This window comes from Camelus dromedarius, unplaced genomic scaffold, assembly GCF_036321535.1.
Source record: "Camelus dromedarius isolate mCamDro1 unplaced genomic scaffold, mCamDro1.pat HAP1_SCAFFOLD_114, whole genome shotgun sequence".
Lineage (NCBI taxonomy): Eukaryota > Metazoa > Chordata > Mammalia > Artiodactyla > Camelidae > Camelus > Camelus dromedarius.
Window position 1 is genome coordinate 6,847,783 of NW_026989787.1, and position 21,538 is coordinate 6,869,320.

At 37.0% G+C, this 21,538-nt stretch overlaps 1 protein-coding gene and 1 long non-coding RNA gene across 2 annotated transcripts; one reads left to right on the top strand and one right to left on the bottom strand.

Moving 5' to 3' along the window:
- Positions 1–21,538, top strand: part of LOC135320670 (actin-related protein 3B-like) — an 876,522-nt gene that overhangs the window by 374,694 nt on the left and 480,290 nt on the right.
- LOC135320657 (uncharacterized) lies at positions 1,435–6,923 on the bottom strand. 2 transcript variants are annotated; one of them, XR_010379911.1, is made up of 4 exons: positions 6,578–6,922; positions 6,357–6,479; positions 3,474–3,574; positions 1,435–1,519 (listed from the first exon to the last, which is right to left on the bottom strand). It is a non-coding gene; the product is annotated as an uncharacterized LOC135320657 (long non-coding RNA). The 2 variants fall into 2 exon arrangements; XR_010379910.1 differs by having other exon boundaries at positions 6,357–6,923.

Consider the following 21,538-nt stretch of genomic DNA (forward strand, 5'->3'; position numbering starts at 1 on the left):
ACAATAGAGCTTTTAACCAGCAGTTAGTGGAATTTCATAGGTTAGTGTGGTCAGGTAACTAGACTAACACCACCAAAGTCCTGCTAAAACCTTGTTATCCCAGAGTTTCTGGGCATGTCCAAGGATGAATCCCCGAGGAAAAACATCAGAGGCTTTACCCTGTGTCTGTTTATGGGATAGAGGAGGAAGAGAAGGGACTGTACATCACTAAAATAATCCAGTTAGTCTTTAAACAAGTAAACAATCTAACAACAATGACAAGCACTGAAAGAGGGGAGAGATGAAGCCAGTACCCAAAGTTGCTGCAATATCTAAAATGTTCATTTTCCAAAAAATATGAGACATGCAAAATAAGCAGGAAATTATGGCCTAGATACCAGAAGAATAGCAGTCAATAAAGCCACCTGCAGGAGAGACCTGATGTGAGAAAAGAAGCCATTATAAATATGTTCAAAGAAACAAAGTAAACCATGATTTTAGAAGTAAAGCATGATGACAGTGTCACATCACATAGAGAACATTAATAAAGAGACAGAAATTATTAAAAATAACCAAATGGAAATTTTGGAGCTGAAAAGAGCAATAACTGAAATTTAAAAATTCACTAGATGGAATCAATAATACACTTAAACGGGCAGAAACTAAAAGTACTTAAGAATAGATCAATAGAAATTATGCAATCCAATAACAGAGTGAAAAATGAATGAAGAAAAAATGAGCAAAGCCTCAGAGAAATGTGGGACACTAATGTATACCAACAGACATGTAAAGGCAGCACCAGAAGAACAGAGAAGGAAAGGAGCAGAAAAATATTTGAAAAATTAGTGGCTAAAAAATTCCCATTTCCTAAAAAATTTAAATCTACATATCCAGGAAGTTCAACAAACTGCAAGTAGGATAAACTCAAAAAGACCCATGAATAGACACATAGTAAACATGCCAAAGAAAATCTTGAAGGCAGCAAGAGGAAAATGACTCCTTGCTTAAGGAAACTCCTATAAGATTAACAGTTGACTTATCATCAGAAACAATAGAGGGCTGAAGCAATAGGATAACATATTTTCAGCCCTCAAATTTTAAAAACTCTTAATCAAGAATCATATATCCAGCAAAATTATCATTTAAAAATGAAGATGAAATAAAAAGATATTTGGAAAACAAAATCTGAAAGAGTCTGCTGCCAGTAGACCTACCTTACAAGACATACTAAAGTTAGTTCTTCAGGCTTAAAGCAAGTGACCCAAGACAGTATTTTTAATACACACACACACAAAACAAAGAACACTGATAAAGGTAATTATGCAATTATAAAGGAGTATAATTGCCTATTATCCTTTCTTATCTTGTTTAAAAATCATAAAGCAGTATACTTTTAATTGTATTTGTGGGCATATAACATACAGAAATGTAATATATTTACCAATAACAGGGCAAAGAGGTTGGTGACAACAAACCAACATTGGGTTAAGAATTGACTCCAGATGTTTCACTTGAATCCAAAGGAACAAATGCATAGAACCTGAAATGGAAAGAAGGCTAATATGAGAAAAATTATACATATAACATAAAAATTGTGTTCTACACTGGAAACTGACACAACATTATAAACTGACTATAACTCAATTAAAAAAAAAGAAAAAAGTTATACGTATAAACTTGCTCTCTTTTCTCCTCTCAGCTTCTTTAAAAGACATAAAATTACATAAAGGAATAATAATTATAATGATGTACTGCTGGGCTTATAACATGCATAGAGATAATACCTATGACAAGAATACCACAGTAAGAAACAAAAGAGAGTAGAATTATATGGGAATGCTGTTTCTACATTCTCTGAAATTGCTGGTGTAATTGTGAAACTGTTTTTGATAAGACATATATGGTAAGGCCTAAAGCAATCACTAAGTAAATAACTAAAAATATATAGCAAGAAAATCATTAAAGAAGATAAAAAGTAATATTAGAAAATATTCAATTAATGAAAAAGAAAACAGTAATGCCAAAAAAGACTTGAGGTTTAGAGAAAATAATAACTTAAATGAGAAATGTAAATCCTATTGTTTTGCTTAGTTTTGTTTTTATGAACTCTGGATACAAGTCCCTTATCAGATATATTATTTGTGAATATTTTCTACCATTTTGTGGGTTGTCTTTTCATTTTCTTAACATTACTTTTTTAATTAATGCTATGTCTCTCTGTCTCTATTTTTTTTTTTTTTTTTACTTAAAATGAATCAAAGCAAACGCAACATGTGTGCGTATCTATAGATAAAGCTGCTCTGGAAAAAAACGCATAAATACATGGGAAAGAAATGAGACTTGGCATTTTAATGCTGATCATGCCATCCTCAGTGCCATAACACCAAATCTGTGCTTGCAACACAGTAAACTATGTGTATCTACTATACCCTACTTCTCAAATCCAGGACTTATGATCTCAAATCAGAATTTGCCATCAAAAACTCAAACTTGAATTCCTGTACTAGGAATGTCTCCAGTAGAGAGAACTAATGTTTTTTGAATATTCGGTGTAAGTAGCTTTAATTGAGATAAGGCTTAGGAAGGACTTACAACCCTTTCCCATTCCCATATATCTGGGTACACAAGACATAGGCATTTATTCCATATCCATTAACAGTTTACAGAGCACCCACTGTCCCCAGGCACCACATTAGGCCTTGGGATCCTGAGAAGGAAAAGATACACTCTTACCCTCAAGGAATTTGGCCTAGTGAAGAAGACTGTCTCAATCCCCTAATGACATCTCCTTCCATCAATCAAGGAAAGCATTTACTAACTAATCATGCACTTTCCTATCACAAACTACATACATATATGTAGAAAAGCACATGGACTGTAAGCATTTGAAAACAGTAGGTTCAGGAGGGCCTTAGAGAAAATCTAGTAAAAATCTCTCATTTTATACCTGGAAACTAAACCAGAGTGGATAAGTGATTTACCCAGGATCACGACAAGAACTAAGATTAATATGGCACTTCCTATACACCTAGAACTGCTCTAACAGTATTGTTTATTTAATCCTCACCACAACTCATTTTTGAAATACAAAACTAAGGCACAGAGAAATTAATTAACAACAAAAATCAAACAGCTCACAAGGGCAAAGTCAGGATTTGAATCTAAGTAGTCTTGCTCCAGAATCCATACTTTTAGTCACCATGCTATATTTAAGTAGCTATGTCTAAAGGCAGTCATGAGTTTCTGACTCATGTTTTTACACTGTCTTGTTATTTTATACTGTCAGGGTTTCCAGCATCTCTAGAACCCATTGGTCAAAAATTATCAAAGAAATCTCAAGATATTATGGTACTTCAAAGTCACAAGATCCTCGATTTGGGGAAAATGGCTCAATTCAACGTGGATGTATATGTTACCAGAAGGTGAAGATGAAGACATGCACAGACATGAGAAATATAATAAGTAATCTTGTAATAAGTATTCTTTTATCTTACTTTGACAAATGTTGCCACTTGTGTCTCATTTCCTTGTTTTCCTTAATCACTTCCATGTACTCCTTCTCACTTCCAAATCCCAGTCTTTAAGTGTGTTGATTCTTCAATCAAATAAGAACATGTTAATGTAGACAGAGCTAGGGATTAAATCTTGAGAGGACCCTGCACTATACAAGATAGAGAAGATGTGCATTTCAGAAGCCTCAGACTTCATTTCACCCATTCATTTATTATCTAACAAATATTTATTGGGTGCCTGCCATATGCACAACAATGCACTGAGTTCTGAGGATGTGCTAGTTTATGTGATGGATGTGACCTTTACTCTCCTGAGGTTCACAGTCTTACAGCATTCCTCCAGAGTAAGTTAGGGATCCATAGTTAAGCACTTGTCAATTCTCAACCTGTTTGGCCTCTGAATGATGCCTGAGCTACAGGAGGATGAACAGAATGACTCAGCAAGACTGGGGACTGCTAAGAGATGCTGTCACTCTCAGGTGTGCCAACTACAGAGGAGACAGAATGTTATTTTGAAATGACAGTAATACACTGTTTGAGTGATATGCATGAACTATAAAATAGTTTATAAATAGAAATTATTTGCATTATGATTATGTTTTGTCAGAATGCATACATCATTTTTGTGTGTGTGTGTCCTTGAGGACCCTGAAGAACAAAATTTTATATCTGATTATTGAATTGGTTAAGTAAATTAAGCAAATCCAGGCATTTTATTTGATAATTAAGTTCACTCAAAGATGAAGGTAAAATTATAAAATTTACACCCACTTACATATTTGTTTCATTCTTTAGTATGCTTCCCCCCCTCATTTTTACTTGTAATCAATCTGTCTTTAACTACCCCAGGTACACAGAGGCCTTTACCAGACACCAAAAGCTATTCTGCTCACAAAAACAACAGGCTTCCTTAAGCCTTATGTAGTTTTTTTTTTTTTTAATTTGCCCTTTAGGTCTCAATTTCTGTGAGAAATCTGGGAAGTCCTCTCCACTTTAGCCCACTCTTTCATCTACCAATGTAAGACCCAAATACTATTGCCCTTCAATTTTGTAATGAGATAAAGGACGCCTGATTTATTATCATACTGCTGTTTTTCATAAGGTGACCTGGTTACATTCAGCTATTATAAAGCATATTTGAGTCATAGGCTCTGAACCATGTCAATATCCTGTACTAGGAGATTTTACTCAGCCCTGAATTTGCTCATATATCCAGCTACATATTTGCCTCTATTTTTTTTTAAACTCTAAGTTTCTTGAGGGCACATGTTTATTTGTTTTTATATCCTCCAAAAACAATTTGGTGGAGAGACTGAATTGGAGATAAAGAAGTTAGCAAAGATAAATTAGTAGAATAAGTGGATAATTGGAAGGTGTGCCTGCATTTGGATACATAGGATTCAGGAGACAAAGCCAAAGAGAACTGTGGTGTGGGGACACACTGGGGTTTGGTTAGTTAGTCCTCACTGATTTATCATGTCCAGCCTAATGGTCCCTGGAGGAATGCTTGGAAACTTGTGGAACCCGGGAGGGCAAAGGCCACATCCATCAAATGGACCAATGTATCCTCAGAAACCAGTCCAGTGTTTTGCACACAGTAGGCATAGAATAAATATTTGTTGGATGATAAATGAGTGGTAAAATGAAACGAAGTCTGAGATATCTGGAACATGAAATATTCCTATCTTCTTTTCTGATATAGTCCAGGATAGCTACATTAAACACATAGTAAACAGAAACTCCTGCCTAGACTGTTAGTGGCTTGCCCCAGATCTCACTGACAGAAGAGCCACAAGCAGAACACAAGATACCAATTCTCATACGCTTTCTGAGTCATATCTCTTTTTCTCTATTTCTAAAATGTTCTGAATCTTGTTCTTTTACAATTTATATTGATTCTTAAAAATTCTTAAAAAATTATATATATTATATATATATACATACATACATACACACACACACACACACACACACACATATATGTGCATACATATTATGTCCTAGTCTTAGAGAATCAGTTAAGGTTAGAATTGAAGTTCAGTATTAAATGTGTATTACAATTAACAGATATCCTAATATTAGGCCAAGAAACACATATGCACAAATACATACACACACAGTCATTGAGGAAGAAAAGATGGGAGGTGCATGGAATCAAGGCCTAGCTGGTATTAGACCTGGGTTACTTCAAATCAAAGAAATGAAAAATTTGACTATGAGGAACCTCAGAAACCAGCTGCTTTCACTGTATCAGGAAAACTTTTGCCCAGATTTAAACATGGTCCAGGGAACAGATTGAATTCTTACAGGGATCCCAGCAAGCACTATCTCAGTCACTAGCAGAACTCATCAGGGTGTTTTTTATATCAATTCACAGGAGCTAAGGAGCACCAACTCTGCTTTAATTCTAAGCTTTCAGCCTGGCTTCACTTGCAAATATTTTCTTAGAAGTCTTCATTTTATGGATGGGAAAGAGAAAATAGTCAATAACTGGCTGGCTCCTGTGTGGCAGATTCCAATATGGGACCCAGATGACAGTACATATTCTTTAAATGGGATGCATGGGAAACTTTCAAAGAAATATTTGGACATCTTCCAAGAAGACAGATTAGCTGGAGATGGCGGGCATCCTGCTGCAGGAAATCGTGTTTTTCCTTTGAAGAAGAGCCTGGAAGATCACCTACCTAACACTTGTCATAAAAAGAAGGGATGTCATATAGTTAAGGGAGAGGGTCAATCAGCACAGTGGGGTGAGAACACAGAGTAATTGGTCGTGAATATTTAAGACTGGGACCATGATAAGGGATCAGCTCACACAGAAGTGCACAGCTGGCCTTGCACAATTACAGTTTCTAGTCAACCTACCTTATTCCAAAAACACTTGCAATGTCGACCTCATCCTGTCCTTGGACTTCTCACCACTGAGCTCATTCTCAGGGGTCATTCTCAGAAATTCTCCCAGGCCCTAGGAGAGCTCACGTTAAAACTCTGCAACCAGGAGATTGAAAAGTTCAGGAAAACATGGTGAAGTCTTTGATCAAAAATAAATAAAAATTCTTCATCAATGACAATATGCTCAATCATACAGAGTTGAACCAGCAGGATGACTTTCTGAGAATGCAAAGCCATGAATGCCTTCTCACTTTTGTTCTTTTCTTCTGACCTGATGTCTCAGTAGGACTAACAAACTTGAACCCTGGTGTTGAGAAAATATTGCAAAGTAGTATTTCAATTAAGCACTGTAAAGCTAGCCAAACTTTCCCAGACCCATGTTCCTATGCTCCTCCTTCAACCCTGCGTGGCCCACCAACCTCTCCTCCCCTTTCAGGTGCTGCCTGCTTCCCCTGTAGATTACATACCTCTCAGAAAAGGAATAACGATTCCTGTTTACCTTCGTATTCTGCCTCACCTCTCCAGAACTCCAATGCTTTCTTTTATACACTGTAGACTTTCAATGTTTTAATTAATTTAAAGAAATAGAGAATTTTTTATTATCAGAAATAATTTTATAATACAGAATTGGAAAATAACTTTTAATACTGGATAATATTCTGTCTTCCATTAATCATAAAAATTTTCTCAAGACACAGAGAAAACTGAACTCTTATCAAGGCAGCCACATGGGGCAAAGCTGATGACACTCAGAGTCTCTCATTTTTTAAATTTTTTTTTAATTTTTTATTTTTTGGTTTGGTTTGGGTTTTATTGTTTTGTTTTGTTTTTCAGGGAATCAACTCAGAAAGGCCCTGCCAAACCTAGGAGTGAGTTGATTGTTCCATGTAGGTCATGCAGTTCAATAACACAATTTCTAGTGATCCTTTCATTTCTGTTATTTGTGACTCTGCTTGTGCCATTGGGCAGAGGAACCGGCCACATTGCTGCTCACAGTCATCTCCTTTATCATATGAATGTGAGGAGCCTACCACTAGATATTTCCCCAAACCAATGGGATGCTGTAGAAAACAGAGTATTTCTATGTCTTTTTCTTCTGGATATTCTCAGGTTACCAGAAAGAGATTGACTGAGCCCTGAGTGTGGATTGGTCATTTTAAGACAATATTTGGGGCAGATAAGGCAAACATATAGAATTTAGGTCTTTCTAAATTTTACTTCTCTTTCATGAGTCTCTTTCTGATTATTATCACCTGCACTGATCCATCTCTTCATGTAAGTAGTACTTGGTTGTTTTCTATGTGTTCACCTAAATTCTGAGCTGCTTGAGGTCAGAAATCAAGATTGATGCTTTTTTGATATTGTGCTTGATATCTAGCATACTGATGGGCACAAAATGAATGCTTAATATTTATGATGAGACTTCTAAACACAATTTTACACTTTGACAAATTTGGCTGTGGAAATAGTGACTGAGCCTTTTAGAATTTTCTATGAACAGAATAATAAATGCATATAGGAAATTTATAAAATATAGATGGGAAATAAAATACAGCAGCATATTTCAGAGACACAGCTTCTGTTTCCTTTCTCTTTCCAGATCCATGCAGGTGACAGATCTTTCTCTGTCCACCTCTGATGGAGACTACATTCTTTACTGTCCAGTAGCATATACCCTTTGATTGTCTCTTAGGTATGCATAATTGTGAGCATATTCGAACTTTCCTTCTTTCCTTCTGTCAAATTCTTGTCAGCAGTTTTACACACACACACACACACAAACACACACACTTCCCCCACCACCAACCTTTTGCAGATTATAAGTAGGAGTTCTTCAGGCTTCTGCCTAAGAGTGTGGACTTTGCAGACTGGTGGGCCTGGGTTTGAACCTTACATGATCACTTTGGATAAGTTTCTGGATTAGTTAAAATTAGCTGCCAGTTACAGAGACCGCAAAGAACAGTGGCATAAACAAAGTGATGTTTGTTTCTCTTTCACATTAAAAAATATTTCTAGGAGACGGAGAAGATGGAGGAGTAGAAGGATGCTCGCAGGTCACCTTCTCCCACAAATACACCAAGACCCACTTCTACAGACCCACTCAGCCGACCAGAGCACCTGTGGAAATCCGACAGAACATCGCCCTCTTCAAAAGATAAAGACGCCAAAAATCTGGTAGGAGAAAAGGAAAAAAGAAAGAACAAAAGGCAAAGCAGCAGGGGATGTGTCCCACGGGGAGGGAGCGGCAAAGGAGGTCTGGCGCTCACTTGCTGGGTCTCCGCTCTCCAACTGAGAGGCCAGCGGGATGGAGGGGGAGCCTCCGAGGCTCGGATCTGTACAGAGCAGCCCTTGACTAACAGAACTAAGTTAAACGGGCACAGAGCGTCCCCCAGACACCCAGCCTGAGACGCGGGCCGGCAGCCGTGGGCAGGGCCAGGCTGCACAAGCCAGGCGGAGGATGGAAGTGGCTGCACGGAGGCAGCCCCGGGGGAATGCAAGGGGCTGCACGCCATGGCTTTGGGTGCACAGGGCAGAACAACCTGGGCCCTCGATAAAACAGCAAGGTTGATGTGCTCTCAGGGTAAGGGTGCACACCCCTATCTCTGAAAACCTGCGGAAAGTTTTCGGGGGAAGAGATGTGGGGCTCAGGCACAGCCACCATATCCTCCGTGCTGAGCACTCAGGCGGGGGTAAGGGCAAAACCTGCATCCGCACTGAAGGGCTTAGCAGCCTCAAAGGCCAGACTGAGACTGGCCTGCCGCCCGGGGCAGATAGGATCCTTCCATCCTGGTCCCTCAGAGAACTTGCTCCACAAAGACAAACAAGGAGCTGGGTTTTGCCTTGGAGCAGGGACAGAGCAGTCCCTCGGTCTTCCCCGAGCCCACCAGCGGAGCGCTGACCAGGGCGGAGCAACGACCAGGGCAGAGTGTGCAGCCGCACAGAGAGCGGAACTACCAGCGGTGCAGGTAGAGGGAGAGCAGCCCCCCCCCCGCCTTTAGGGCAGGAACACAGCCCCTGACTGATGTGCTGGGAGGGGGCACTACCCGCCCTCCTACCTGGCCAGTCTGCAACATCTGACTGCAGCATCCGGAGGGGCAGAGACCCGCTTGCCCAAAGCAGAGAGCTGCACCTGACCCAGTGTTAGGAGGAGGCACGATCTGCTTGCCGACAGGTGCTGGGAGCAGCACAGAAGAGGGCGCCAACAGAGGGCCTCTGAAAATAGCAAGCTGAGATTCCAAAACAGGACCAAGACAGAAAGATTCCACATTAAAAGCACGCAGACTCCAGGAGAACACCGACAACCCCCCCTTTTTTTTTTAAATCTGTTTTTACCTGTTCTATTTTCTATTACTCTCTTAATCTTTACTTCTTAATTCATTTTTATTTCTCTTGGGTTTTGATGTCCTGCTATTGATTAGACACAGGTTTCAAATACATCTATTCATCTCCCCCCCTTTTTTTGTAAAGGCTTTAAAAGGACGTCTCAACCTGATTAATACTCTGCTTCAACTCAATCTTCTTTCATTATACACTGTTTTCAAACCCTCTTTCTCCATTCTTTTAAAATTCTTTCTTTCTCTCTCTTATTTTTTTTTCCTAAGTTCTATTCCTAAATAAGCATCAGATAGATAAAATCCTTAAGGACCAAAATAAACAACTGATACTCCATAAACAACAGTGCCAAGGAGGTATGAGCAAGACGAAGAAGCAGAAACACCTTTCCCAATTAAAAGAACAAGAGAAATCCCCTGAAAGAAAGATCAACAAAATAGACATCGATAGCCTACTAGATCAAGATTTCAAAAAAGGAGTGATCGAATTGCTGAATGAATTAAAAGAGATAGTGTTTAGAGACATAAAATATGTCAAAAATGAAATTGAAGCTATAAAGAAGAGCCAAGTAGAATGGGTAAACTCATTGACAGAGATGAGGAATGATCTAATAGCTGTGCAAAGCCGACTAGATAATACAGAGGAACAAATTAGTGATCTAGAAGACAGGGCAATAGAAAGCACCCATTCAGAAGAACTACAAGAGAAGCAAATAAAAAATAATGAAAATAGCATAAGGGACCTATGGGATAATATAAAGCATCCCAATCTTCGCATAATAGGGGTCCCAGAAGGGGGAGAAAGATCAAAGTGGATTGAAAAGGTTTTTGAAGAAATCATGACTGAAAACTTCCCAAACTTAAAGAAGGAATCAGATATCCAAGTACAGGAAGCTCAGAGGGTCCCAAACAGGAAGAACCCAAATAGACCCACACCAAGTCATATCATAAGCAAGATGGCCAGAGTCAAGGATAAAGAAATGATTCTAAAGGCAGCAAGAGAAAAGCAAACAGTAAGTTACAAGGGAACCCCCATAAGGCTCTCAGCTGATTTCTCTACACAAACACTACAGGCCAGAAGGGAGTGGCAAGATATATTCAAAGCCCTGAATGAAAAAATGATGCATCCTAGGATCCTTTATCCAGCAAGGCTATCCTTGAGGATAGAAGGAGAAATAAAGAGTTTCACAGACAAAAAAAAAAAGCTGCAGGAGTTTAGCAACACTAAACCCATGCTAAAAGAAATATTGAAAGGGCTATTCTAAATAGAAAAGCAGCAGGATGCTACAGAAATGAGAAACACACAACTGGAAAGGTGATAACTCATGAATTACAAATAAAGTAAACATGAAATTATAAAAGAAGACATACAAATCACTGAGAGTGGGAGAGGGAGGCAGGGAAATATAGAATATTTTTTCTTTCTTTTTTAAAATTTTTTAACAGTAGGATGGGTTTGAGATCATGTTACTATCAGTTTAATAAAAACAGTTATAGTAATGGGTTGATAGATTTACAAAATAGGGTAACCACAAGCCAAAAATTTACAAAGGAGTCACAAAAATTAAATAAAATCCATGATAATACAAAGGAAAATTACCAAACAACAAAAGGAAGAAGAAAGCAACAAAGAGGATATAACAATTCAACTGCAAAGATAAGTTCAAAATGGCAATAAACACACATATGTCATTAATTACTGTAAATGTTAATGGACTAAATGCTCCAGTCAAAAGACACAGAGTGGCAGACTGGATAATAAAGCAAGAACCTTCAACATGCTGCATACAAGAGACCCACTTTAGGGATAAGGACACATATAGATTGAGAGTGAAAGGATGGAAAATAATATTGCATGCAAATGGAAAAGCCAAAAAAGCAAGTGTTGCAGTACTGATTTCAGACAAAATAGACTTTAAAACAAAGGCCATAAAGAAAGATAAAGAAGGACATTTTATAATGATTAAAGGAGTGATACAAGATGAGGATATTACACTCGTTAATATATATGCACCCAATATATGAGCACCTAAGTACATACAAGAACTACTAACAGATATAAAGGGGGGTATTGATGGGAATACAATCATAGTTGGAGATTTTAACACTGCATTAACATCACTAGACAGAACTTCCAGACAGAAAATAAACAAGTCAACAGAGAAATTAAATACTACAATAGAAAAACTAGATTTGGTGGATATTTTCAGAGCATTACACCCCCCAAAAATAGGATATACATTCTTTTCAAATGCACATGGAACATTTTCCAGGATTCATCATGTACTTGGGCACAAAAGAAACCTCAACAATTATAAGAAGATAGAAATTATCTCTAGCATCTTTACTGACCACAGTGCCATGAAACTGGAAATCAACAACAGAGAAACAAAGGAGAAAAAAAGGAAAGCATGGAGATTAAACAATATGTTATTGAAAAAACAATGGATCAATGAGGAAATCAAAGCTGAAACTAAAAAATACCTTGAGACAAATGATAATGAAAGCACAACCACTCAAAACCTATGGGACACAGCGAAGGCAGTGCTAAGAGGGAAGTTTATAGCGATATAGGCCTTCCTCAAAAAAGAACAACATTCTCAAATAAACAATTTAACCCACCACCTGAATGAAATAGAAAAAGAAGGACAAAAAGCCCCAAAAAGCAGCAGAAGGAAGGAAATAATAAAGATCAAAGAGGAATTAAATACAATAGAGATTAACAAGACCATAGAAAAAATCAACCAAACCAAAAGCTGGTTTTTTGAAAAAGTAAATAAAATCGACAAAACTCTGGCCAAAGTCACAAAGAAGAAAAAAGAGAGAGCACAAATTAGCAAAATAAGAAAGGAAAATGGAGAAATTACAACAAACAAAATAGAATTACAGAATATCATATGAGAATATTATGAAAAACTATATGGAACCAAACTGGATAACCTAGAGGAGATGGACAAGTTTCTGGAAACATACTGTCCACCAAAACTGAATCAAGAAGAATCTGAACACTTGAACAATCCAATCACTAGAAAGGAAATAGAAACAGCAATTAAAAACCTCCCTACAAATAAAAGTCCAGGACTGGACGGCTTCACCGGGGAATTCTACCAAACATACAAAGAACTCATACCAGTCCTTCTCAAACTCTTCCAGACGATTGAAAAGGAGGGAATACTCCCAAACTCATTCTATGAAGCCAAAATCACCCTGATACCAAAACCAGGCAAAGACACTACAAAAAAAAGAGAATTATAGCCCAATATCACTGATGAACATAGACGCCAAAATCCTCACCAAAATTTTAGCAAATAGAATCCAACAACACATAAAAAGGATTATACATCATGACCAAGTGGGGTTCATCCCAGGGACACAAGGCTGGTTCAACATACACAAATCAATCAGTGTAATACATCACATCAACAAGAGAAAGGGCAAAAACCACATGATCATCGCAATCGATGCAGAAAAAGCATTTGATAACATTCAACACCCATTTATCATAAAAGCTCTCGCCAAAGTGGGTATAGAGGGAACGTATCTCAACATAATAAAAGCTATATATGACAAACCTACAGCCAGCTTAGTACTCAACGGTGAAAAACTCAAAAGCTTCCCACTAAAATCTGGGACAAGACAAGGATGCCCACTATCACCACTCCTATTCAACATAGTCCTGGAAGTCCTAGCCACAGCAGTCAGGCAAGAGAAAGAAATAAAAAGGATCCAAATTGGAAAAGAAGAGGTAAAAGTGTCATTATATGCTGATGACATGTTACTATATATAGAAAACCCTAAAAGGTCCCCACAAAAGCTACTAGAGCTGATTGAAGAATTCAGCAAGGTAGCAGGTTACAAAATTAACATTCAAAAATCAGTTGCATTTCTTTGCACTAACGATAAATCAACAGAAGAAGAAAGTAAAGAAACAATCCCCTTTAAAATAGCACCCAAAGTAATAAAATATCTGGGAATAAATCTAACCAAGGAGGTGAAAGAATTATACACAGAAAACTATAAACCATTGATGAAGGAAATTAAAGAACACTTTAAAAAATGGAAAGATATTCCATGCTCTTGGATTGGAAGAGTCAATATTGTTAAAATGGTCACACTGCCCAAGGCAATCTACAGATTTAATGCAATCCCTATCCAATTACCCAGGGCATATTTCACAGAACTAGAAAAAATCATCATAAAATTCATATGGAACCATCAAAGACCTAGAATTGCCAAAGCATTACTGAAGAGAAAGAAAGAGGCTGGAGGAATAACTCTCCCAGACTTCAGACAATACTATAGAGCTACAGTCATCAAGACACATGGTATTGGTACCAAAACAGACATATAGACCAATGGAACACAATAGAGAGCCCAGAAATGAACCCACAAACTTTTGGTCAACTCATCTTTGACAAAGGAGGCAAGAATATACATTGGAATAAAGACAGTCTCTTCAGCAAATGGTGTTGGGAAAACTGGACAGCAGCATGTAAAACAATGAAGCTAGAACACTCCCTTACACCATATACAAAAATCAACTCAAAATGGATTAAAGACTTAATCGTGAAACAAGATACAATAAACCTCCTAGAGGAAAACATAGGGAAAACATTATCTGATATACATTTAAAAACTTTCTCCTAGAAGAAATCAAAGCAAGAATAAACAAATGGGACCTAATGAAACTTACAAGCTTCTGCACAGCAAAGGAAACCAGAAATAAAACAAGAAGAAAACCTATGGAATGGGAGAAAATTTTTGCAAGTGAAACCGAAAAAGGCTTGATCTCCAGAATATGTAAGCAGCTCATACGACTCAATAGGAAAAAATAAACAACCCAATCCAAAAATGGGCAGAAGATCTAAACAAGCAATTCTCCAAGTAAGACATACAAATGATCAAAAAGCACATGAAAAAATGTTCAATATCGGTAATTATCAGAGAAATGCAAATCAAAACTACAATGAGGTATCACCTCACACCAGTCAGAATGGCTGTCATTCAAAAATCCACAAATGACATCGTATATTTTTAAATGATTTTTAATTCTACAGTTATCAGAGTATTATTTTACTTTAAGTCGTATGTAGCTTATAGATACCCTCATGTGTGCAATACGTATAAAAAATCAATAAAAATTGTCACATATTTCAAAGTACATAGGTTCCCCTAAGTATACGTAGAAAATCCCAAATCTCTTTCTTATTGCTTTAAATAGACAGGAACTGTATTTTTTAATTTAATGGAATAAAAAGAAAACATTTAGATTTTAAGCTATATTTTGGCATATTTCAAAGGAGAACACATCTTTATTTTGGTTTCATCATGAAATATTAATAACATAATAACCAAAAATACCTGGAATCTTGGTAACCATGAATAATTAGTGATTTAATCACATGTATTACAGAGACCTGGTTCCATCTAAGGATAGACACATGGAAAGAGTGTCATACTTATCAAACCATAAGAAAAAGCTGCGAAATCTGCAAAATCACACTGCTGCTGAACCCATCAGAGTGCTGACTTTGAACGGCTACCATCAGGGTAAAATTTGAGGAACGCTGGCATGAGCCTACAGACAGACAAGACACTGGCAATCCCTCACCTGTCCCAGAGCACTGGAAGTGTTAGGTAGTTAGATAAGGGGGGCACCAGGCAGACAGGTGGAGGAGAGAGAGGATGGTGTGTATGATGGTGGCATGCCTGCCACCAGCATAAAGGGGCTTTACTTCTTTTATGTGAGTGCCAGCAAGAAACCAGTTAGAACTAAAAGGCTGGAACTTCATGGTAGTGACAAGGACCTAACCGGACATGACCCAGTTCTCATTTTAATATAATTAGCATTGAGGTTCTGGCCCCTCCATGGGTTATTCTGTGTTCATCATGGATAAGGGCATTCACAAAAGGGGACAAACATGACTGAGCACTCCAGGGGTCAAGAGCCATCAATCAATCAAAAGACCACCTCTAAGTGAGGGTACAAGAGGAAGGAGCAAAGACCATTGCTGTCTGCACTTGGATCAGCCTGCCTCCTGTTCTTGGAGGGGTACTTCACCTTTCCTAATAAAATCTTTCACTGCACAATGCTTTCATCTCCCATGTGAATTCTTATCTTTTGAGTAAGTCAAGAACAGTGGCCTTTTCCTTCCTCCTTTTAGGGTAACAGAAGGAGACAAGGTGGGGATGCAAACAGATACAAAAGTATCAACTAACTACTTAATGAACTGCTCAAAGCTGAGCACTCCCAGTTGGGAGAGTATGGAGTCCTGGGATCACAGATGGTCGCAGCCCCTTCTCCATGGACCTCACTTTTTGCTTATGAAAAAGCCTGGGGGCAGGAAAGAGTTGAGAAAGCCTCCCACAGTTGGTGTGTTCCTGTTGCCCTGGGATGGCACTGCTGAGGGAGAAAACAATTCTTACCTGGATGCTTTCCCCAGTGGAATAATGTCTTAAGATGTTGAAAATAAAGGGCAGTATATCCTGTCACTTTCAGCGGTTGAAAACTCAGAGTTTGGTTAATGGAGACAGGCAGAAATCCTCCTAGTTTCAGAAAATTAAAGATTTCTTTTTACCATGGAGGGCAGGGCAGGATCACCAAGGAAACTTGGATCCAAAAACTCAGAGACACGTGAGATACCTAAGACTGATGCTAAATGAGGAAAATGTGGAAAGCCTCTTTGTTCCTCACCACCTGGAGTAACCAGGACCAAGAAAAAGCAACAGAAGACCAACCCCCAGCAGAGGGATAAGAGCACACAGGGACCAAGATACTGGGTCACAGGGAACATCTACAACTGAAGGTGGACCAAGCACATTCCAGAATAAAACTCAGATAGTCTATCATTCTAGCTCCCACCCTAACCACAAGGTGACACTGAAGGAACCTGAGGTTGGCCACATATGGCAGGTAATTGAAACTACCAGCAAAACAGAAACACAGCTCAGCTCCTCAATGAAAGCCTAGCAGGAAAAGAGGCATGCCTATTTCCAGCCTTAAATATTATTTACTTAGGCTTCTGACCCCCTACATGGAATATGTAGATTTCAACTAAAAGTTGAAATGGAAAGAAAAAAGAATCCACTGTTGAGAGATAAAACAAATAATAGAAGTGAAAATCAGACAGGGGATATAAAATCACTATGATTAATACATCACACGCTCCAGTGAAAAGACTTGAAGACATTCATGAATAGATGGGTCATTTCAGCAGAGAAATGGAAACAATAAGAAAATGTCAAAGAGCAGGCTAGGAATAAATTTAAACACATGCCCAGCAAAGGGGATGAAGAATGTCTTTGACAGGCTCATCAGTAGGCCTGACAAATTCAAGGAAAGCCTTGGTGGACTTGAATATAAGTCAACAGACATTACTCAAATGAAAACAAAAGAGGAAATTCTTGGAAAATTTTAATAATTTAAATTTAAAAGAACAGAGTATCCAAGAAATGTAGGCCAATCAGTCTGAAATATATTTAATTGAAGTCCCAGAAGGAAAAGAAAGTAAAAGAATGAGGAAAAAATATTGCAAAATGAATGGTCAAGAATTTTCAACAAATAATGAATTAAAAAACAACCTAGAAATAAATTCATAATGCTAAAGGCCAAAGATGAAGGGAAGCATTAAACTCTGTCAGAGAAAAGTATAGGATCATCTTTAGGAAATGGGGTGTCTCCCAGGTGTTTGAGACCAGGTGGAACCAGAATAAAGTTATCAACGTGCCTAAAAAAATGATATATAATTTAGAGGAGTGAATGATCCGCTAAAGGGGTTAAGAGAAATCAGAGAAGGGAGGTGACAAGGTCAGTTATCCCATGTAAAGTATGCTTTTCCTGGCTAGAATTTGGATCACCCAGTCATATATAGTGTACAAATCAATGAATCAATTAATTAACTGTATGAACATATATAAATAATGAATAAAGACAATTTAAAATTATATTCTGATGCTATTATATATTCAAATGATAAAAAAAATATGTCTCGGTATTTGTACTCAAATAATATACATTTCTGATGATTTTTTTTAATGTAAGTATAGTCAGTTTACAATGTATCAATTTCTGGTGTACAGCATAATATTTCAATCAGACATATACATACATATATCCCTTTTCATATTCTTTTTATTATAGGTCACTGAAAAATATTGAACGTAGTTCCCTGTGCTAAACAGTATAAGCTTGTTGTTTATCTATCTTATACATAGTAGTGTCAGCAAATCACAAACTCCCAATTTATTCCTTCCCACTCCCTTTTGATTTGCTTTTCAATAACATTTGCTTCTTTCTTTCAATGTAATTTCAATAATTACTTTTCCAATATCTCAAGTTGATTTTAATATTCTACTAAGTTGAGCTTAATATTCATTGACAGATATTTTAAATTTCATAGATTAAACTGACAAATAATACTATGCAAAATGCACTCAACTTTACTACTGTGAATCATGTCTTGAATCAGAAGAGCTCTGGTACCCTGAAGGAAGCAAGCACATCAGTCAAGCACTAATCCAGAGGCAGGAATCATGTGGTACCTTGAATGTGGACATTTTAATTAAAAGTATTAACTATAACAGGGAAACATCTACTAAAATGTAAAGGGTCCTATAAAAAATCTAGAAATAACAGATAAAATAACAACAAGATCTGCTAGAGATGAGATCATGAACCACAGGGAGAGACTCATTTCCTGAAGTGTGGAGAACACCCAGACTTCTTTTTAGAGGGTGGGTATATCTATGGCTCATGAGAGAGTGGAGAAGTTCACCGAGGCCACAAGCCTCCCAGGGAGTACAGGAAGAAATTTTTAATAGGAGGTACCCTGCTGGAAAATCCCCACTAAGAAGCCACTGTGGAGTTGGTGGAGAAATCTACCCCCCAGGACAATCCTGAGCTGCTTATAATTCAGGTACTTCTGGAGTCAAGGGACTGGAGGAGCTATGCCCTCTGCTGAGCTTGGAAGTTGACATGGTGCAGGAGCCAGCCTAGGAAAACACAGCAGACTTTGAAGAGAAACCCCTTTCTTACTCTAGTGTCTCTCTGTTACTCTACTAACAAAGCATGCCATCTGCCACAGGAGAAACATCTACAGGGTCCAAATATATTATTTCAGAGCAGTCATTTAAGGGTGGTTTGCAGCAGAGAGGCAATGTACTGATAACAAGTATATTACATTTTAATGTCTCTCAAGAAAAATGCATCTGGAAAAAAAAACATGGTCAGCTATCTGGTCTAGTGTGAGCCACACATTTTGCAATACACGCACTTGCTATTCTAAGTATTTGCCAATAATAAGGGGAAAGAAATAGACAACACAGAGAAAACATTCAAAAGCATCCCAGAGCTGGTTATGTCAGTGTTTTCAATTTGTGAAATCTCATCAAGCTATAAAGTTAAGTTTTATGCACTTGTCTTATCATTTATATATTTCAATAAAGACTTTTAGAGTAAAGCATATATGTGGCAAAGTTTAGTTTTTGATTATGTAGCACTCCATAGAATTCATGTATTTAGCTCTATTGGCACATGGATTTCTTTATATTTCAATTGCCAATTCAATTGCAAGGACTCTGAATTGAACATAATTGTATTTCCAGGCTCTCAATAAAGATTTTTTTTTTTAAATTGAAGTATGAGTGTATTTTGGAAGGAAAGACTTATCAATCATGCAAAATATGTATTTTCTTTGACTTCTTAGAGGCTCCTAGTTTGCCTCTAACTGAATGTTATAGTCATTATAAATGCCATCAGGAAGCTAGTAATTATTGTATGGTAATTATTTTATAGTAAAAAGCCTAATGACCCTTATTTCATTCACTAAGTTCTTTTTTTTTTAAACTGAAGTATTTTTGACTTACAATATATTAGTTCTGGTGTACAGCATGGAAATTTTATATTTTTATAGATTATACTGCATACAAAGCTATTATAAAATAGTGACTATTTTCCTTGTGCTATCCATTAGGTCTTTTTGTATCTTGTTTTATGCATAGTAGCTTGTATTCCATAATCCTCTATAATAGATTTGCCCCACCCCACACCCCTCTCTCCTGACAACCAACAGTCCATTCTCTGTATCTGTGAGTCTGTTTCTGCTTTATTGTATCTGTTCTAATTATTATTATTATTATTATTATTATTATTATTATTATTATTATTATTATTATTATTATTATTATTATTATTACTGTCTTCACCCTTTAATGGAGAATCAGTCCCTGTCTTAGAAGACAGGTCTTCAACTGTGTTATTAACAAGCGAATCACCTTTTGTGGTAGGCTAATTTCATTCATGGTCTCATTAATTCTTTTCTAAATCCTGTCATTTACTTTGTAATTTTCTGCTCTTCCCTTTGACAATGGACTTTTCTATGTTGCAAGCTCTGGTCAAAGCAATGTTAACAATTGTGATATAAGCTGAAAATTAATTGAAGATTGAAGAGTGCACTTTTGATTGTCCTGTTCATGACATGACCTACTCTCTCTTGAATCCTCACCATCAACCTGAGAATGAGCTGAGACTAGCTTCCTGGCAGCTAAGAGACCCCATCAAGCAGGGTTAAGTCACCCCAGCTGAAGCCAGCCAAGTCTGGTCAGTTCACTACTGACTCATAAGCTTATTATACAGGAGAAAGAACCTTCAGCAATGTCAGTCCAACTCAATTCAGATTAGCAAGACCTCCAAACTGAGTCAAAACCTTGCAAAAAAAAAAAAAACAGGTAGATGTGATTTTAAGTCACTATATTTTGATATGTCATGGGAAAATATCTACATAGCATAACTTTTCACTTCTGGCAGAGGTTTTCTCTCTCACTCAATGTTTTAAAATTTAAAAACAATGTTTTTTGTTTCCTTAGGAAATATTATTCATAGCACTCCTCTCGAGTTTTATGCATTGACAAGGAATTAAGAACCAGAAAAAGCACTGATATTCTTATATGAGATGGTCATGTGAATTTATTATAGTTCGAAAACATTTTTCTTCATCTCAGCAAGAGAAATTATGAATCTAAATTTCACTATAACTAAGATACAAAATATTACATACTATGAACTTGTAGGGTTCCTTGGGAAGAGTTAAAAGTTTAAAGTTAAAATCTACAAGTGTTGAGTCCACCAAATGAGAGAATTGATTAGAAACTAAGAATGGTTTTTATTAATTATTTTTGGATCTAGAGATTATCATATTATCTGAAGTCAGAGAAAATCAAATATCATATTACTTACATGCTGAATCTACAAATGATACAAATGGACATATTTACAAAACTAAACCAGACTTACAGACATAGAAAACAAACTATGGTTACAAAAGGGGAAGAGGAAGTGGAGGGATAAATTAGGAGTCTGGGATCAACAGACACACAAGGTATAGCACAGGGAACTATATTCAATCTCTTGTAATAACCAATAATGGGAAAGAGTCTGAAAAATAATATATATATACTAAATCACTATGCTGTACAGCTGAAATTAACACAACATTGTAAATCAAGTATACTTTAATTTAAGAAAATAAAATAAAGCCAGCAACCTCTTGGTGCTAGTCATTGGCAAAACAAAAACAAACAAACAAAAATAAAACAAAAAAAACAATACTGGTGATCTCATTCCCTCATTAAGAGATGTTGCAAGAGTTAAGTGAATTTCTTTTCAAAATTATTTAGAAATATTTTACAATAAAAAAGTGATAATTGAATAAGTGTAGGCTTAATCATTGTTACACCAAGTGTGTGTGAACCCAAAAGTTATTAAAAAAAACAGGGCAAATTTAATGACTGACAATCAGGCAATTATGAGTACAGCTGCCAAAACCA